General features: G+C 38.1%; 1 protein-coding gene and 1 non-coding gene across 8 annotated transcripts in view; one reads left to right on the top strand and one right to left on the bottom strand.

Annotated features, from left to right (window-relative positions):
- Nucleotides 1–19,435, bottom strand: part of HIVEP2 (HIVEP zinc finger 2) — a 195,284-nt gene that overhangs the window by 58,616 nt on the left and 117,233 nt on the right. The gene's annotated exons all lie outside the window — the stretch shown is intronic.
- Nucleotides 6,425–6,497, top strand: TRNAK-CUU. Its single transcript has one exon. It is a non-coding gene; the product is annotated as a tRNA-Lys (tRNA).

Here is a 19,435-nt window from a genome sequence, read left to right as displayed (position 1 = left end):
TGGAAAATGTGTATCTGACACAGTTTCCAAAGAAAAGAATCTAGTGTCTAGCTTCCTGTGTAAACAAATGTCATCACATTCAAAGAACAGTACATCAGGAAATTCTCTGGAAGATGTCTGTGTTTTCATGATGGGTGTGTGTGTGTGAAAGAGAGAGAGCGATTGAGATCTGATAGCATTTCACCACAGAATGACCTCAGAAGCACTATAAGACAAATCATTAAAAATGCAACACATGTAAACTCTCTCCCATTGTAGATGCAGAGAGGTTAGTGAAAGCAAAATGATCATTTAAGATCAATTTAAGAAACCTGGCTTCTTACAAATAGGAGAAAGTAGGTGGATTTGTCTAAACCTCTCTATTTACATCTTCGAAACCCTATCATTTTGTGCAATGGCTAAAATTTCATGCATGTCACAAGTCTTTCCCCTCCTCCCCTGCCACACAATGTGGCTGCTTATAAAAATGTCAGATTGAGAATAAGAGAAGAAAGAGCCATTATTTTGAAATCTCACAAATTCACAACTGAATTTAAATCACACAACTTTTAGTTTAAGTATTTAAAATGGATAAAACTTTTGAAAAAGGAAGAGCCAGCAATACCTTGCATCATGCTATGAAAATACTTCCTAACATTCTCTCAACAAAGATTTCACAAACCTAACTCCCTATGATAGGTATGTACATTAGGTTAAATCCTTTATTTAGTGATTATCTAATAGTGCCTTGAATTCTTTGGGTTAATGATATTATATAAATGAGTAAATAAGTATGAAAATGGGCCTTGGCTCAGCCTCAGGATCAACATGGAGTAGGAGGCACCAGAGTCATTGTCCTGCTTGCAAAGCACCGTAAAGGTAGACAACAAATAGGAAACGATAGCTCTCAACGTACTGGACATCCAACAGCAAATGACAGCGATTCCCAAGAGAAGGGAAACCAATAAGGTGAGCCCTAAATTACTGCCGATTACTACCCAGAGAAAATTTTCACCATGGTCGGGAAGGGGAAATTTAAGAAGAGACCAGTGAGCTCCTCAAGTGGAAGAAACGGAAACAGGAATGCTGGAAACCTAAAGTGTCTGAAGTTCACAGAGCTTGGTGAGGACCACACTGCAAAGAGAGAGCTCCAGAGAGCGAAGATTTAATAGAATATTGACCAGCACACACATATGAAGAAACCACCCAATGTCAGGAGAAACACCACTAAAAGTGTGACAGAGAACAGTGCCCAGTACTAAGAAAGGGCCAAGAAGAGTGCTTATTCCCCACAGTCAGAGTAGATAACCTCATAATTATGAAGCTATCAATCAGAGTATAAAGAAGGGTCTCAATCTGGGTTGGGGGTGAAGGTGGGGATTAACCCCAAACGAAATTCTGCCCTAGTCTTACCTAACAAAATCCTAAAAGCAAGTTCTGAAAGGACCAAACTATTTGCCCAAGCTCAAGAATACTTTTAGGCATACAAACATTTCTAATACCCAACAAGGTAAAATTCTAGCATCCAATAAAAAATTATCAAGTATGCCAAGAAAACAGAAAAATCTGACCCATAGAGACGAGAAAAATTAATGGATTGGCACTGACCCAGAAATGACATAAATGACAGAATTAGTAGAAAAGTCATTGAAAGTTATTTTAATTGTATTGCATATGCTCAAGAACTAGAGTAAAGAATAAATATGTTAAGTAGTAGCAATATGGTAGACACAAGAAAGGCTTACATTGAACTTCTACAGAGGACAACTTCAAAATCTGGCAGGAAAAATACACTGGCTGGCAGATTTGACCTTACAGAAGACCAGTGAACTTGAAGACATAGCAATAGAAATTATTTAATTTCTATTTATTTATTTATATTTCTATTTTGTTTATTTATATTTCTATTTAGTTGAAACAGAGGGTCGAAATACTTGGCTCTACTCAAAGTCCACAGTTTCAAAAAAGTGTTTGTGAGTTGAATGAGGCCAATTGTCTGGATGATGAGATAAAATTCATATATAGTTGCAGATCCACTTAGCACTATGAAAGGAAAGTGCTTATTTTTCTATTAATAAAAGTAAATGGCTTTATAGACTAGTCACTTTATAATCTTTCTATTGAAGGTTTTATATGGTTTATAAGACCTCTCACCTGCTAAAGAACCTAAAATGAGTACTAACAAAGCTTATAAATAACTTTACAGTTTTAAATAACTAGTGTGACTTCACCAGTTGTATATATTATACATAAAATATATGCATATAACATATATATTGCAATAATAAAAAAACCCATGGGCAGACTATTACTTTTCAATAATTGTAGATAATTATATTAATGTGATCAAAACTGTTAGAAGGCCTTATTTCACTTGAAGAATTAATGTGTTTTGTCTTTTTTTAATTGAATTTCTAACTGAGCCATCTTTTGGCTCATCTGCATCTCCCAGTTTCTGTTGTTGAATATTCTGTATTCTGAAAATATCCTTCACACTCAAGATTTCATTACTCGATATGCACTGATGACACACATATTTCGTAAATTCTGCTTAAATTTGTCCCTTTAGTGTAATAAGAAATAGCATATTGTTAAATCATTTAAAGTGAATAATTTATAAACTATAAGACATTTTAATCTGGATTCCTCATCATCAATTCAGATGATTTATAATAGAACATAAATTTAGGATCTCTTCACAATCTTTCTTTTATTATTTTATTGAATGCTCTGCAGGCCCATGCTGGTCACTGGAAATAGAATGATGAATAAGACACAACCCTCAAAGAGTTTATGCTCTAGGGTCGGATGGGAGAAAATAATTGTACACCATATGTGTGGTCAAGTATGGACAAATCGCTATGGGGGCAGAAGTGAGAAGATGACTAATGGCCAGGGTGAGGGATGAGGGAAAGGAGGAAGGAAAACTACACAAGTGAGGTGACCTTTACACCTTGTATTATCTGTGGATGTTCACCCAATGGAGACATTGGAAATGACATTTGAGGCTGTAACTAGCAGCTGTAACTGCACAGAAGCATACGGAAAGGAGATAGAGTTTAGAGATAAACAAACTTGGGTTTATAAATATAAAGTTATGTGTGGCATTAATAGTGATATTAGAGAAATTATTTGGGAACTCAAAAGTGGGTCAAGATATAAAGTACCTTGTATATTATGGTAAGGATTCCAGATTTTATCTTAAAACCGAAGGAAGATTTCTCTGTCGGGAACAAAATAACTTAGGAAGCAGCGTGGAGAACATACTAGAGGTGGTTGGTCCTTAAGGCAAGGGCACTGGTCAAGAGTCTCCGCAATAGTTCAAGGAAACACAATGAAGAACTGAATGGGGCAGAGGGAGGAGCTGCAGATTAAAAGGATGTTTAGGAAGAAGAACCCGTGGAATTTGAGAATTGGTTGTGTGCACCTGTGTGACATGAAGGCGAGCAAAGAATAAAGAATAATTCCAGAGTTCTAGCTTGAAGGACTTACAGGGATGGTGAAGCTTTTAATGGAAAGAGGGAGGAGGGAACAGCTCTTAAAGGGAAACTACAATTCTGGGCATGTCGAATATGAAATTTATTTGGGCTACTTAAGGAGAGACATCTAGTATATGGTTGGAGGTGCAGAAGTGAGACACTAGAGCTTTCACTACAGAACAAAGAAACGAAAGAGGATACAGACACTCGGTCCTTATGAATATGTAAAGTGAAAAAGCCCAATGATGGAACACTGCACTGTCATGCCTACGGGTCTGATGGGGGGCACAATCAATGACAGAGACACTGAGGAGTAATTGGAGAGGCAGGGTGAGAGTGATATGAAAACCAGTGGAGGAGAATATTTCAAGGAGGAGAGAGTCAATGTGGCAGAAAAGTCATAATAAGTAAGAAATGAACAATGTCCACTAACGAAAAGGTCACGGGTGTCTTTAACATGAATAACTGCAGGGGGTAGAGATGTTGAAGCCAGATTCCATGCCGTAAAGAACCTGACATCACTAATACAGATTGATCTTTAAGAAAATCATTGATGGAAGGCCTAGTCAACAGATTACATGAATACTGATAATTGTTGTTTTAAAAAGTAATTATGGAGGCCTACTATCTGTCAGGCAGTATACCAAGCATTTCATATGCATTAACTTTAATTCTAGAAAATTTGGATGTTTCTAAAACACTCTTTCTGTAATGCTAAATTTCCATCAAATTGATAATCTAAGCAAGATATCCAGCTTGGTTATCTGTACTTTAAGAATAAGGACTGTGTCTTCTAGATTTTTTTGTATTTTCTCTTTTTTGGCCCGATCCAGTAAAGTTTAAGGGATGTAGTAAAAATCCAATATCCTTTAAAACTCTTAAAAATATACTGAGTGCTTGCCATATGCATGACTTCATATTAGACATTAGAGAATATTTTTATTACACTATCCAATTCTACACAAGTTCAAAGGTTCATTGAAAAGACAAGACATGCAAGTGAAAATTTAAATTACAGTTTTAAACATCAATTAAGTGCCACTACATTTATAATAGTACGATATGAGCTCAGTAAAGAAGAGATTGCTATGAGCTAGTGTTGTGAAAGAAATATTTATGCAGCTGGTACAAGTTAAATAAGGGCTTGAAAATTCTGACAGGAAGAGACAAGACTTTCCAGGAGATGGAAATGCCTGGGTGAAGGAACGGTTGTGCATCTCATGAGAGCCAAGAATTCATAGCCAACGATTTACTGAGCAATATCTTCAACCGTATTGCTCTTTGCCCTGAGTTCAGCCCATTTCCAGCATGTATCTTTTTTTCCTTCCGTATCTATCCTAAATTCATCTTTTATCTGTAGCTCAGGAGCACAAGTCTCTCTGTGCAAAGCTATGAAATACTTATCACCACTCAACTCCACACCATTAGCACCCCGATGTGTCCTCAAGGTTACTTCTGAAGTCTCTTCCATGGGTCTAATTTGCAAATCACCCCCTCCAGGGGAGCAGGGAGAAAGGGGAGTTGAAAAATGACAGCTCCTTGAAGACAGGGCGCACTTCTGTCCAACTGGAGTTGAAAAGCATCGGCACATGAAGACTTAATCCAAAGAAAAGCAAATGGCTATGCCCTTCAAGCTATCATTGGAGCCCAGATTCTAAAAAATAAAGTATAAATTAAGGCTTTGGGAGCCCCAATTTCCTTCTGAGACCCATGTAATGTATAGGTCTATATATTTTAGAAATGTAAAAGCACTTTTGTTGTTTTTGTCTTTCCCCAGTCACTTGGTAATTGGTGTAAATACGGTGGTTTTGGTTTAGAATACATTCTGGTTGGAGTCAAAGCTTAGGAAAGACATGTTCTCAGTTCCAGACTCTGTGCTCCCACTAGATTTCACTTCGGCTATACAAAGCTCATTTGACCTCTCTTCTGAGATGACTAGTAGTCCTATTAATAAAATCTAGTAACAATCACAAGCCCACATCCAAATCATTTCATTTTTTTTCCCATTTTATTTATTTTTTTCAGCATAACAGTATTCATTGTTTTTGCACAACACCCAGTGCTCCATGCAAAACGTGCCCTCCCTATTACCCACCACCTGTTCCCCCAACCTCCCACCCCTATAGTCTCTTATGGTTCGCCTCCCCCCCCTAGTGTCCATAGCCCCCTCCCCCTCTCCCAATCCCACCTCCCCCCAGCAACCCCCAGTTTGTTTTGTGAGATTCAGAGTCATTTATGGTTTGTCTCCCTCCCAATCCCATCTTGTTTCATTTATTCCTCAATATGTTGAAAATTGAACTACCCTATGACCCAGCAATTGCACTACTGGGTATTTACCCTAAAGATACAGACGTAGTGATCCGAAGGGGCACGTGTACCCGAATGTTTATAGCAGCAATGTCTACAATAGCCAAACTATGGAAAGAACCTAGATGTCCATCAACAGATGAATGGATAAAGAAGAGGTGGTATATATACACAATGGAATACTATGCAGCCATCAAAAGAAATGAAATCTTGCCATTTGCGACGACGTGGATGGAACTAGAGCGTACCATGCTTAGTGAAATAAGTCAATCGGAGAAAGACAACTATCATATGATCTCCCTGATATGAGGACATGGAGAAGCAACATGGGGGGTTTGGGGGATAGGAGAAGAATAAATTTCATCTCTAATAAGCACTAGACTGTTACTACTAATTTAATGGACAGGAAGTACCTGTGTGTCTTAAGCACTATGCTGGATACAACATGCATAGAGATAAAGAGAACATTACTAATAAGACACAAGATCCTCAAAAAAACACCTTGAGGTGTAACCAGTGAAGGACAACATAATTTTAAGAGTAAAGAAATTTACAAAGCAAGAGAAGATAACTGAGGGAAAAGTGAAAAAAAAAAAATGTGTCTTGAGGAGTACCAAAAAAATGTGCAAGAAAATGACATTTAAACTAGATCTTGAGGTGCCTGGCTGGCTCAGTTGGTAAAGCATGTGACTCTTGATCACAGGGTCATGAGTTCAAGCCCCACACTGGGCATAGAACTTACTTTTAAAAAAAAATTGTATTTAAAAAGATAAATACATTAGATCTCAAAAGGAAGGAAAGAAGAGAAGTAAAAGGATATATATTGAACGTGGACTAGACACAAGTAACATATTGTCACCTTGTTGCCACCATTTTAGAGAAGCTGAAACAGGACAGAAAAGCTAAGGCAGGACAACTGAAGTCACTTGCTAGAATGCCACACAGCCAGCTTCAAGCCCAGCTTTGTATATTCTGTCCAATGTATGAGCTCCCTTCCAAGGACAAGGAAGCGTTTTTCACATGGAAATAGAAAAGAATTATTATTGCCACAGTTAAAATTTCTTAAGAAGTGCCTCTTATAATACTTTACTCATAAAGAATTAACATTTTATGGCTGTAGGTATAATTTTCTATTTGTCTGTAAAAAGCTGTAAAAACCCAGTCCTTTGAAAAATGCCTGGGGCTCAAGGTCACTGAAGGGATTTGTGAAACTTTTAAAATCATACGTAATACGTTGTGTATATATATGCTTTTTTTTTTTTTTTTTTTTTTTGGGCAGAAAGGGTCAGGAGCTTTTAGTAATCCTAAAGAGGTCTACAAACACCTCTTTCCAAGGCTAAGAAACAATACTCTGGTTTCTCTTCAGATCGTATAAATTTTTCGCCTTTTACCAAAGGCTAAGAAACACTGACCTACAGAGAGTTTTTGCCGGGCTTTTCAACGTTCTCCAAAAAGGAAAATACGTATATAAAATTTAGTTTCACATTTAAGGAAATACATTTTATATGTAATAGGGAAGAATATTACCATATTCTATTAATAATGTAACCACTTGATAATGAGACATTGAAGGGACACTTTCCCATGTTCCAATAACTACTCAGGATGTTAACAGTGAAAGGGTCATTTAGAAAGCTAATTTCCTTTTCATCATGCTCGTTAAGTGTTTACTTTAATTCATATCCTGTGTGACCCTATGGGAAAATTTTTAACTAATACTGGGGAAAATCCCATAGGGTTACACAGGATGTGAACTGGGCCCATACTGAGTTACCTTTGGCTCAAAAAATAAAATTAGATAGGTAAGTTTCACTTTCTGTTTGTCATAAGTTCCACTTTCTGGTTCCCAAAGTTTAGATTCATAGCATATCTGGGTTTCTGAATTGGCAGTGCAATAAAATCCCCAAATTCTCACTCTTTTTAAAATCATTTTAAAGGAATGATTTCTCAGTGTTGTATAGCAAACTCCTTCCTGCTGAAAATTCAAATCTGTAGTGCGAATCCAGACGAGCCTGTGGGAGCACTCTGGCTGTTGGAGCACTCCCGGAGTGCTCCTTCAGAACTGTGCTCACAGTTCAGCTGCCGTTTTCCATTTCCTGTGGAGAACACACATCATACCACTTCCCCTATAGAAAAAAGAAAGCAGCCCAGCTTAATTGCTGATGGAAACACTGTCATACTTTCCACTGGCCAAGCTTGAAACCATTACTGATCTAACCTTCATTAATTTTTCCACAACAATTTGCAGAAATGTCAGGAAGCAGCTGCACAAAAACTGATTAATTGTGCTTATCACCGCTACTTCACCAGGCTATATATATATATATATATATATATATATTCTTACAGTTTAAAAATAAAATTAAGGATTTTTCTGTTTCGATTGGTATTGGTGGTAGTATATCTTATTCTGAAAAAACCCAGGTCTATTTTTGACAACTTCCAATAGCCCAACATTTTCAAATCTGGAGTAGACCCCATGAAGTTTGGGACAGCATCCATGAAGGAAGAGATTGCTTCCTGCTGATTACTCAGTTATATCCGTTTAAACAGACGTTAATGAATTCAAGTCTATGGCAACACTGCATTTATTAGTCAATCACAGAAGCTAAAATTCACTTCCGAAATGCGAATTAGAAAATCAAGTGCCCTTTTTCTATTTTTTTCACTTTCTTTCTCCCTCATCATCTTAGTTTGAGCTATACCATCTGTCCCAACCCATCAGGTAATGTACTGGGCATGTCTGGCAAAAACAAGTGGAACAGTCACCTCCTAACCCCGAGCATGCAAGCAGTGAGCATCTATAGAAGTGGTACCAATGGAATCTGGCCATTTGGGGATAACTGGTTATGGCGAGCTAACTTCTCAGCCAGCACTCGGATTTGCAGACGTTTGACTAGTTGGCAAAATATCAACTAGTGTTCAAGAAGAGAAACACTAACAAACTTGATTTTTCAAAACACAAGAATTCAGATATAAATTCTCCAAGACGTTGATATTTGTCAATGTCACTGACATGAAGTCTTCAAAAGCAAACATCAGAGCACTGCCATTGTCCTTGACAGGGAGACAAAGTCAACCCAGATCTAGCATTCTGCAACACTACTAAACTTTTTGAGTATGAGCCTGTTTTTTCTTTCTCCGTATTGCCTGATCACATGCAAGCAAGGGAGTGAAGCCCAACAGACTATGAACCAAATGACATGGTACCTTTCAGAGCAAACTCCAAGAGACCAAAAGAGTTCCTTCTAGGACTGCATCATAATAACCCAAAGGCTGCCTTCACCCCAAATATGTAGAATCCTAGTCTAACCCCAAACAAAGGAAAACAGAGATTGGACAACAGTGGCGCCCGGCATTGATGTAACAGCTGGATGTGTAGCACCGTGGCCCAGATCATGAACAATATCTCCTTCAAATTCCACCTCTAATACTTAACAGACACATAAATAACTTCTGGCAAGTTACCTACCCCTTCTGTGCCTTAGTTTTCCCATCTGTAATATGTGGGTAATAATAACACTAAAATCCTTAACAGGATTATACAGCGCTTAGAAATGGCACTGACAAGTAAAATCTATATATTAGTTAAGAATTCTACATTTTTCTGCTGATATTTCAGGCATGCGTTAGGCTAAAATAAAGACGAAAGAATCTGACAAGTTTCCTAAATTAATTTAAGAGAGCCCAGGGGCTTGGCTGAAAGATTTCCCCTGCTATTACGGGGCTATCAATACTACCTTAAATTCTACCATTAAAACTGGGCCAAGCAACCAGGGTTAAATTTTCTATTCTTTCTGTTGACCCCCTCAGGTATCGTAGGGCAACATGCTTTGTGATGCTTTGGGAGCAAGCACTGCTGGAGATAACCACCTCTCACCACCACCACCAGCCCGCCTGGAAAGGAGAGGTGGGAGGAAGGACACCACAGGTTAGGGAAGTGCAAACAAAGGACACTGAGTGGCCTTCACCATAATCAAAGGGTTTGCTGAATAAAACAAAGGAGCTAATTCCCTGGCACTGAGATCAGGATTGAGGTGCCAGGAGGCCACATGGTCCAGGAAGGATACCTCTTGTAATTCCTGTTGTACCGTGTGACCTTAAATAACTCACTACACTCTCCAAGTCTTGATCTTCCATAGAGAAATATGGAATCTCATTCATATACACTGAAGCTTCTCAAACTTCTTGCTGCCATGAGCCCCTTTGGCAGTCTGACCGCAGCCTGTGGATCCCTCCTAGCATAATGTTCTAACTGCATAAAATTAAATACAGAAGATTATAAAGGAAACTGATTATAATGACATACAACAATCTCAAAAAAATTTAAAACAAATTTGTTGACAGTAATATATGTGATTCTTTATTAAAAATTAGAAACAAGATATAAAGCAAGATAATATCCACCATAATTTTGAGTAGTCATAATCACAAAGATACTTTGAGATGTTAGCCACAAAAGTGATGATGTGAGACTATCTGTTATTTCTACTGGAGACAAAGGCACAGATATTGCTAAAACTACTGTTTTGTCTATTGCCTAATTAATAATGGAGGGAGTGCTGAAGTTCAGTTAGAGGTTAGTGAAAATAAAATTGGAATTTTTTTTTCTAAATCAAATTCTCAGATCCTCTGAATTCTATTTGCAGCTAAGATCCCCAATGTAGGTCAATAATAAATCTATTTATAATTCTAGTGATCTAGGATCAATGATTCAATTGTGTCCCCCCTCTCTCCACAGAGAGTCTTCGCAAAGGAAAGGAACTCTCTCACCCTTTCCAGATAGGTGGAGAGAAACAGACCTACAGGATGGAAGTATCTTTCCTCATCCCTGTCCAAGAAGGGCTTGGAAATGAGTTACCCAAATACTCGAAGGCCCTCTCACCCTTTGGCATATACACATGAAAAGGCATCAATACCAATTAACCACAGCTCCCATTTCAGCCTCGCCTGCTCACATAGGATCTCCAGGTCCCCTGAGAAGGCCCAGCCAAGTATTTCTATAATGCCAGCAAGGGAGACTTAACAAGAACCCACAGGCAGCCTGACAGTCACACCATCACCAGCTGCCATTTCTTCCTTCCTGCACCAGCTCCCCCTAGTGTCCTCATCAAGAAACCCCTCTGCTGCCACTGTAGATGGTGCCCTTCTTGAGCATGCCAGTGGTCAGGCATCCCACAGCCAGGCAGGAGGAGCTCTTGCCTTGGGTCCCACACTTTAGAAGGTTCACAAATACACACAAAGAAATGTATTGAGGGCCGCCTGGGTGGCTCAATCGGTTAAGCATCTGACTCTTAATTTTAGGTCAGGTCTTGATCTCAGGGTCAAGGGTTCAAGTCCCACAGTGAGCTCCACACTGGGCGGGCAGCCTACTTAAAAGAAAGAAAAGAAAGGTATTGAAAAGTACATGCGCAACTCTGTCACCAGCGTCCAAATGTCCTGCAGCCCTAAATGTCTTAGCTCCTGACTGTTGCTGTTTAGGTGCCAGGGCAATGTGTCTCTGTATCTGGTGAGCCATCTCGTTGCCCCAATCAAAAACTGACTGAGTTTGAATGCCCTGAAGGTTTGTGGGTTGTGACACTGCAGAGTGTGGACTGAGACACCATTTCAAAAGCAGAAAAAAATGTGAGCAGCATTAATGCTTAAGTAAAAGAAAACACAGAGTACCTAGTCATTGTTCTTAAATGGCGCAAAGGCAACAGATTCCTATATAACAAAGTACTGCCAGGCGTGCCATTTCTTGCTTCTCTTAGTGCTCTGATCAGTAGTTTTAGAAATATCAGTGCATTAGTGCAGCACTGGGAAAAATTACACGTGGTGCCCAAAGAACATTTTACAAGTAAACAATTCTCAGTCTTAAATTTGTGATGATGTAAAGTGCATGAATCACATTAATTCTTTACATTAGCAACTAAACAAACATTGAACGCTAATTCATATGTACTTCAATTCAGTGGTTAAGAAGATAATTACATTTCCAAAAAAGTTAAAAAACTTTAACTTTATTTCAATAATTTTGGATTTAAAATGTTTTATACATTCATTATAATAGGGACTTCCCTTTGATTTTAAAGTTACTTTGGATATTAAATTAAAATATAGCTTTTTGAAAATGTTTAGCTTTTGAATTTGTACTTCCTCTGCTCTATATTATTAATGAAAATGATTAATGTTTTATATACTTTGAATACAATTAACATTTTATATTTAAATCTCTTAGGTCATTGAGAATGAAAACGAGTAAAAAAAAACAGTAGAAAATCTAAAAGCATCATTCTGCTTAAATTTTTTAAGCTGGAAACAATGCAAGTAAGCAGACTTTTACCAAGCATGACCCACATAAAATTCACTAACAGGACATGACAAATTCTTTATTTAATGATCATTCAATTATTGTTCAAAACAACAGAAGTGAGCCCAAAAAGTATTCTCATCAAGCCCACAACTTGACCATCTTCTTCCTTATAAAGACTATCACTGATCAGGTTAAGAAGACTGTCTGTAGGCCTCCAATTGAACTCTTGCCCTGAGGGCCCAGAAGTATTGGCGCCAAAGCAAATCCCAAGTTGTGTGTTCTTAAGGTCCAAACCAAGTGTGGCTTCTAACCAGTTCTCCCTCAAAACTGCCATGGAAGCAGCTCCGTCAGGTTTTTGCCTCCACTCTTCTTTAGAATCTCTCCGAGATTACTGTGAACGTGATGGCTCAGATCCAGTCCAAGGAGCTAGGGAGGTAACAGCACCCTTCACTGCCCCTCTCAGATATCCTCTGCCCCATCTCAGCCAGATATAAAACCACATTTAAATACCACTGAGTGAAAACACATACCAGAAGTGAGAGAGGGGGAGATTGTACAGTTTGAGTCTGATGAATTCCATACTGGTATAAAGAAAACCATTTACCTAGTGTACCTTCTTTCCTCTTTCCTCTGTCTTCTCCCTGCCTCCAAGGCTCTTGGCTGACCTGTACTCCACCATCTCCACACCCCCTGTGCATTTCCCTACCAGACTACTCAAACTAAGGTCTCAAGTAGGAGGAAGAATGGCAGCGAAGGCCAAGGGGAATGAAGTGGGCCTTTTACATTTTTGTTTATTATCCAGTTCTGAAATTGGAGAATAAATATTGCAGCAAGTTTTTTCCAACAACTTATATGAACACAATGAATGTTTTGAATACAGTTGTCCCTTTATACTTGGAAGTTTAGAGGAAGGACATTTCCTAGATATCTGGATTAAAGGACTGGGTCCTACAATAATCCATATCAACTTTTGTTTAAAGATCTGTATAAAGTCTTGATTTTCATGTTTTAAACACAGAAAGAACTTTAGAGGTTTTGCAGATATATAGAGAAATCTCATTATATGTGTGTGTGTGTGTATATATATATAATACATTACATAATGCATATATAATAATAATATTTATATAAAATCAAGAAGGTGGGTACTGGGATAGGGAGGGCTGAGCTACTTGCTCCAGGTCTGTCAGCTATTCTCTGAGATTCAGAGCAAGAACCTGGGTGGCTTCCTGATATTTCAACCGATGACCTTTCCAGTTAATCACCACTTCCTCCCCCCAGCAGTGAACTACCATGCAATGTTCATATGTGGCCAAATAATATTGGCATTCTTCAATTCAGAAAACACTTATGAAGGCTTTGAAGATGTTAGAAAATAAAACTTAGAAATCATTTAGTTATTAAATCATCCTTCTTATAAGTTATTCTACATATTATTAAATGTAGAAATGCAAGATCTAATTATAATAGACATTACAGAAACTACCCAGAACATATCCAAACTTAATTCTCTAAGATATTCACAGAGGATTTAAGTGATAGTGTTATTGTGAGTAAAAAGATTTAAAAATGTGTTCTTCAGAAAATGTTAACTAATTGCATCTGTTCTGAAGAATCATTCACAGTGCCAATGTTAACATGGAAATTATTTCAATTTAAATTTTTATCAGTTTTCCAAAAGGCATCCAACATGTACATGTAAAATAGGGTACATTAAAGATAATAAAGGATGGTAAATCTAGCAATATTTAAAATAAAATAATATCTTCAAATAAATGACATTATCTTCATTCACTGGCCCACTTCTATATTTTAAGCAAAATCCTAAGATTTTAAGCAAAATCCTAGATATTATATCCCATTTGCCATACAAGCCAATCATGCTGCGTCCAAGAAACAAATAAAAATATCTGATTTAAAACCTGCTTTTCAATATCTGAAACTAGCTCTTTAAAACCAAATGTGTCTTATTATAAAATCTTTACCTTAGGAGAACTTTCCATTAGGTAAGTTTAAATGGTTTAAAAATAAAATCTTATATGAGGAGCTCTGAATAGCTCTACTTTTACTGTAACTAGTGGAAAAGTTATAGATAACTAACCAAAGTATTTTAAGTCTTGTTCCTGCCAGCTGGTAAAGGTTCACAACATATAAATTGAAAAGCACACATATAATTCTTGATGTTTTGAAAAGACTGAATCTCTTTGACCTGTAAATGATCAAAGGGAATTTCATAATTAATTCTTTATCAGAATGATGCTGTTATATATTTCCTGATTAGACAGCAATTTTCCATGCATATACAACACACTTAAATTTCCATGTTGGTCAGGCCCCCTCACTAGTACTGTATTTCCCAGTAAAAACCCATTAGTTTATCTTGCATTTATCAGAATCAAAAATAGAATCATTGGTCAACTTCCTTCCATTCCTATTCTGGATGAATGAATGACTGGATGAACGAATGAATGAGTGAATGAATAAATTATCTATATACACACATCAGAATAGTTTTTGTCTTCTCCTGGCTACAGATATAAGGATTAAGAAAATATATATGGTTTAGAAAATAACACAGGCACACGGGGCGCCTGGGTGGCTCAGTGGATTAAGCCACTACCTTCGGCTCAGGTCATGATCTCAGGGTCCTGGGATCGAGCCCCGCATCGGGCTCTCTGCTCCGCAGGGAGCCTGCTTCCCTTCCTCTCTCTGCCTGCCTCTCTGCCTACTTGTGATCTCTCTCTCTGTCAAATGAATAAATAAAATCTTAAAAAAAAAAATAACACAGGCACAAATGCAAACCATTTAGAAAATAATACCAAAGTGAAATTAACTTTTTTTCTCTCTAGAATTAAAAAAGTCCACATAAACATTTTATCCTTGTCGAATAAATACTTCCAAACTTAAGTTAGGGCAGTCTTAAAATACGCATAATAAGATTGCATATTAACATATTTTAACTAAAATATTTTAGAAAGTCTATAAATATATGTTAATATGTTCATCAACTCCCCAAACTTAAAATTTACATTTTGACAGAATGAAAATTGTTGCCATTTATAATGAAAATTACTGTCATTTATGCACATAGTATGTTTTATATGCTTTGGAAACAAAAGAACTTGAGATTAAGAGTTCTGTGATGAAGATTCTATAGGTTTCTCATTTCAACTTGAATTTTAACTATTTAAAATAGGGTGAAGATGGTGGCATGTTACACTGACCCAAATATTCATGAATGTGTACAGCAAAACAATTAGGGGTATAAACGGAAGGCCTGTCCTCACATACCGTATCACCACGCTGATATGACAACACACTAAATCTTGTGAGACAGAAACCTGTGAGCCACATCACCACAAAAAAAGTAGAAAGTCATAAAAATGAGGCAAGGAGACATAATAAATAAAAGAGTAAAAAAGAAAGTATTAGCTGGCAAGGGGCATATCTCTGCACTCTCAGATTTACTGTGCCCTGGGAGACGAGCCTGACTCAGTCGCACTGTTCCCTCCCACTCCCAAGTTTGATGGCTAGCTGAAAAAATCTTGAAAAGTGCTTGCAAAGGTAGAATATGTCCTTACATTTGGGAAATTCCCTGAGGATATTTAGGCTCTTTACATGTATGCACAAAGAAACAAATATCTATGTTAAGGCTTCTGCTAAGATAGTGGGAAAAGGAGCCAGATAAAATATCTTTTTTTTTTTTAATCTCTTCAGAAATAATTCCTTCATTTATTTATCTAACAGAGAGAAGAAGATCACAAGTAGGCAGAGAGGCAGGGGGAAGCAGGCTCTTTGCTGAGCAGGGAGCCCAATGTGGGGCTCGATCCCATGACTCTGAGATCATGACCTGAGCCGAAGGCAGAGGATTAACCCACTGAGCCACTCAGGTGCCCCCAGATAAAATATCTTGCCCATTCAATTCTAAAGGAAAAAGAATCCCACAGCTGTAATAGGTAAAGTCTGACAAGAACGCACGGCAATTTCTTCAGAAGCTCTGAGGAGTTTCACTCCCATCAATCTAATAACTGGATTACTGTATTCTAGCAAACTGAACACATAAGAAGGATGTATCTTATTTACAATGTTATAATTCTCTTCTCTACTCAGCTGCATTTCCCAGCCCCCAGCCAAGAATACAAGAGGAATTCAGTAAATGTTTACTGATGGAGCGATCAAAGGAGTGAACAGATGAATGAAAAAATGATTATAAACACACTCACATTTAATATACTTAACACGTACTATTACGCATTTGTGGGGTTAAGGAGTAATTGCTTCTTCCTCTATTCTACTATTCCTTTTAATTTCCTTCTATTCCTTTAATTTTTTTTAAGATTTTAGTTATTTATTTGACAGAGAGAGAGAGAGAGAGCACAAGCAAGGGGAACAGCAGGCAGAGAGAGAAGCAGGCTCCCCACTGAGCAAGGAGCCTGATGCGGGACCTGAGTCGAAGGCAGACACTTAACCAACCGACTGAGCCACCCAGGTGTCCCTTTCTTTTCCTTCTAAATTGCAAGGTAGTCTGATAGAATTTAAAATTCTTCTTTGTAACATAGACACCTCTGTGGAAGTTCTTTTATTGTGCCCAGTTTGCTGTAATAATGGATTTAAAACAAACACACCAAAAATCAACCAAATATAACTATGATATAAATGTCACCTTTTCTCCTTTAATATGCTGTTCATCTTAGCAAGGCAATTTAAAATTTTTCTTTAAGTTCTATTATTATTCCTAAATGTTAAACCGTCAGACGTATCCCTCCTGCCTCCTAGCAGATTCTGCACCCTTTACCTGTTTCCTCGCGGTGAATGTATATTTTGTCTGTTTATTGGCACACGAATATCCTTGAGAACAGGAAAAGAAGTGGTGTGTGCATGTGTGTATGTGTGTGCACGTGCACGCAGGCAAGCACTTCCCTGGATTGTTCTCATGGAAATCTCCCACATGGGAAAAGGGCCAAGGAGAGCCTGAGGACTTCCCTGACCCTGAGCCAAGGGTGTGGTAAATGTACTCACCACAACCAGCTGGGTGCTTAAAGGGAAGGAGTGGGAAGGAGGAAGGGGAAAGCTGGTAATAAGTGTTGAAATCTTTTACCTCTCTCCTTTGTGTTCTCGTAGCCCTTTTTTCTACTCCTGCTATGACAATGATCATGATCTGCTTTGGATTTTAGTTAACTGAACCACGCCTAAGGTTTTCAGCTACTTGGGAAGGAGACCACACTTGTTTCGTCGGTACACACCTCTAGCACCAAGCACAGTGTTTTGCACATGCCTGGCTTTCCATAAATATTAGTGGGATTCAAAAGTCTACTGAAGTTGTTGAACGGAACAGAATCTTTAACTTCTTCTTGTTTCCCACCCCTCCATTGCCCATCACAAGCCAAAACCTGCAGATAACTTAATCCCCTCTGTCCCTTCCTGAGTACTCCAATTTCAACCAGCCCAGTTTAGAACCCAATAACCTCTCATGGAGACTATCCCAGTAGCTTCTAACTTCTCTACCTCCAAGTCTTCTACCTCTTACTTATAAAGTGAAGTGAGGTATATTGCCAAAATGTAATCTAATCATGTTACTCCTCGACTCAAAAATGGGTAAATGTTCTCTGATGTCTACCAGACGAATGTGCTAACTACACACTGAAGGCCCTCCACATGCCGGATCTCTCGACACCGTTCTTTCTGTTTCTTCCATGTCTCCTCCTCACTCAGCAAACACAGCATGTTAGTTTTCACTCCATGAGGACACCCATACCATCCACCTGTTTCTTTGCCTATGTGGATATAATTCTCTCCACCTGTCAAAACATTGCCCATCATGAAGCCTTCCTCGGGAAAGACTTCCTGATCCCTAAGCCTCACATACCCACAAGAAAGTACGTATGATTTCTTCCTCTGAATGGGCAACATGTTTTACTTACACATCTCTGGGGATGCTACTTAAGCTTTCTTTTATCCAAGTCAGGTAATAACAGTCTCATCTCTCTTTTAGATTTGCTAAGCAAAGGAAAGGCTAAAATGCAGACTTCCTCATCGTTTTATTCCTCTAACCACCAGAACACTAAATTGCATATGGCAGAAATGTCATAAATATTCATTGAATTTAACCTAAACTGAAGCTTTTACAAATAGCCAAAAAAGCTCAGGTTCCATGTAAGAAGGATGGGGGCCAAAGCCAAGTTAGTGCTGGCATCTGTGATGATTGGTGTTCTCAAAATTTCCACTTAAGGCTGATGACAGAATTAAGCTCTGCTACAGTCAATGAATAATTTATTTGTGCACAAAACATTCTGTTAATGGAAATCTTTTTATGGCTCAGGATCTAAAATATATTTACTGCCCTATAGTTATTAAATGTTTGCTTTAATCATTAGTACACAAGGTAATGACAAATGATAATTACAGGATCATTATATGCTCTTAAACTGATTTAATCAAGAGCATCTCTTCTGAAATTCAAAAACTCAGTGGATGGGAATGGGGGTGGACTGCAATGGAACCCGCCAACTCAGTGCCACCATCAAATTTAAGAACCTAAAGATTTTGTTGTAAGAAACACCACCAATTGAGAGAATAACTTTAGATTCAAACAGCTAATACATTTTTTTTTTTTAATTTTAATGCTGAAGTAAAAATCCCACTGCCTCCCTGACGTGGACTGCTCCAACTGAATAAATCATAGCAAAAGAGCAGTTCATGTGTTTGCGCATTCCCTAGATTTCCCGGCCTGCCAAAAAATGTTCCTTTGCTGTGCTATTTCAGCAAGTCGTGAGATGACAATGATTATGCTCCTCAAAAGGAAAAGATAGCTATTTTTCCCGTTTTTATTTTTGGATGCTGAAAGGCACACTTCTGGCTGCTGTGAGTACTCTGACAAGTACACATGTTCCTGAGGAGGTGAATGTGTGGGGGATTTTGGCAACAGTAAGGTTGAGAAAACCTAAAACTATCCTAAGCTCTTGGGAAATATTTAAGGACAGCAACAAGAGGAAGGAGACTCAGGTCTTCCAGTGAATTCCTGTTTCCAACTATCAACGTTCATGAAAAAAGAAAAGCCACGTAGTATAAAATATATGCTTTTTATCTACTTTAAACTCAAGTTCAACTAGTTTACAATCAAGTTCATCACCCTATTACTGAAACCAGTTTCTCTCTTTACTTCTCTTTTCCTATTAAAAGTAACATTCAAACTCCCAGGCTCGAAGCCTTGTGATCTCATTGACAGCTTCCTTCTGCTCCCCTACCCCCATATTGCACAGATACAAATGCACATGTGCGCGCGCGCACACACACACACAACCACCTACACGCAATCAGGCAGCCCTACGCTGACTTCCTGAACACCCTCCCTTATATTATCTGTGTCCCGTCAATC

Source organism: Meles meles, chromosome 5 (genome assembly GCF_922984935.1).
Source record: "Meles meles chromosome 5, mMelMel3.1 paternal haplotype, whole genome shotgun sequence".
Taxonomy (NCBI): Eukaryota; Metazoa; Chordata; class Mammalia; order Carnivora; family Mustelidae; genus Meles; species Meles meles.
This window is presented reverse-complemented; position numbering and strand designations above follow the sequence as displayed.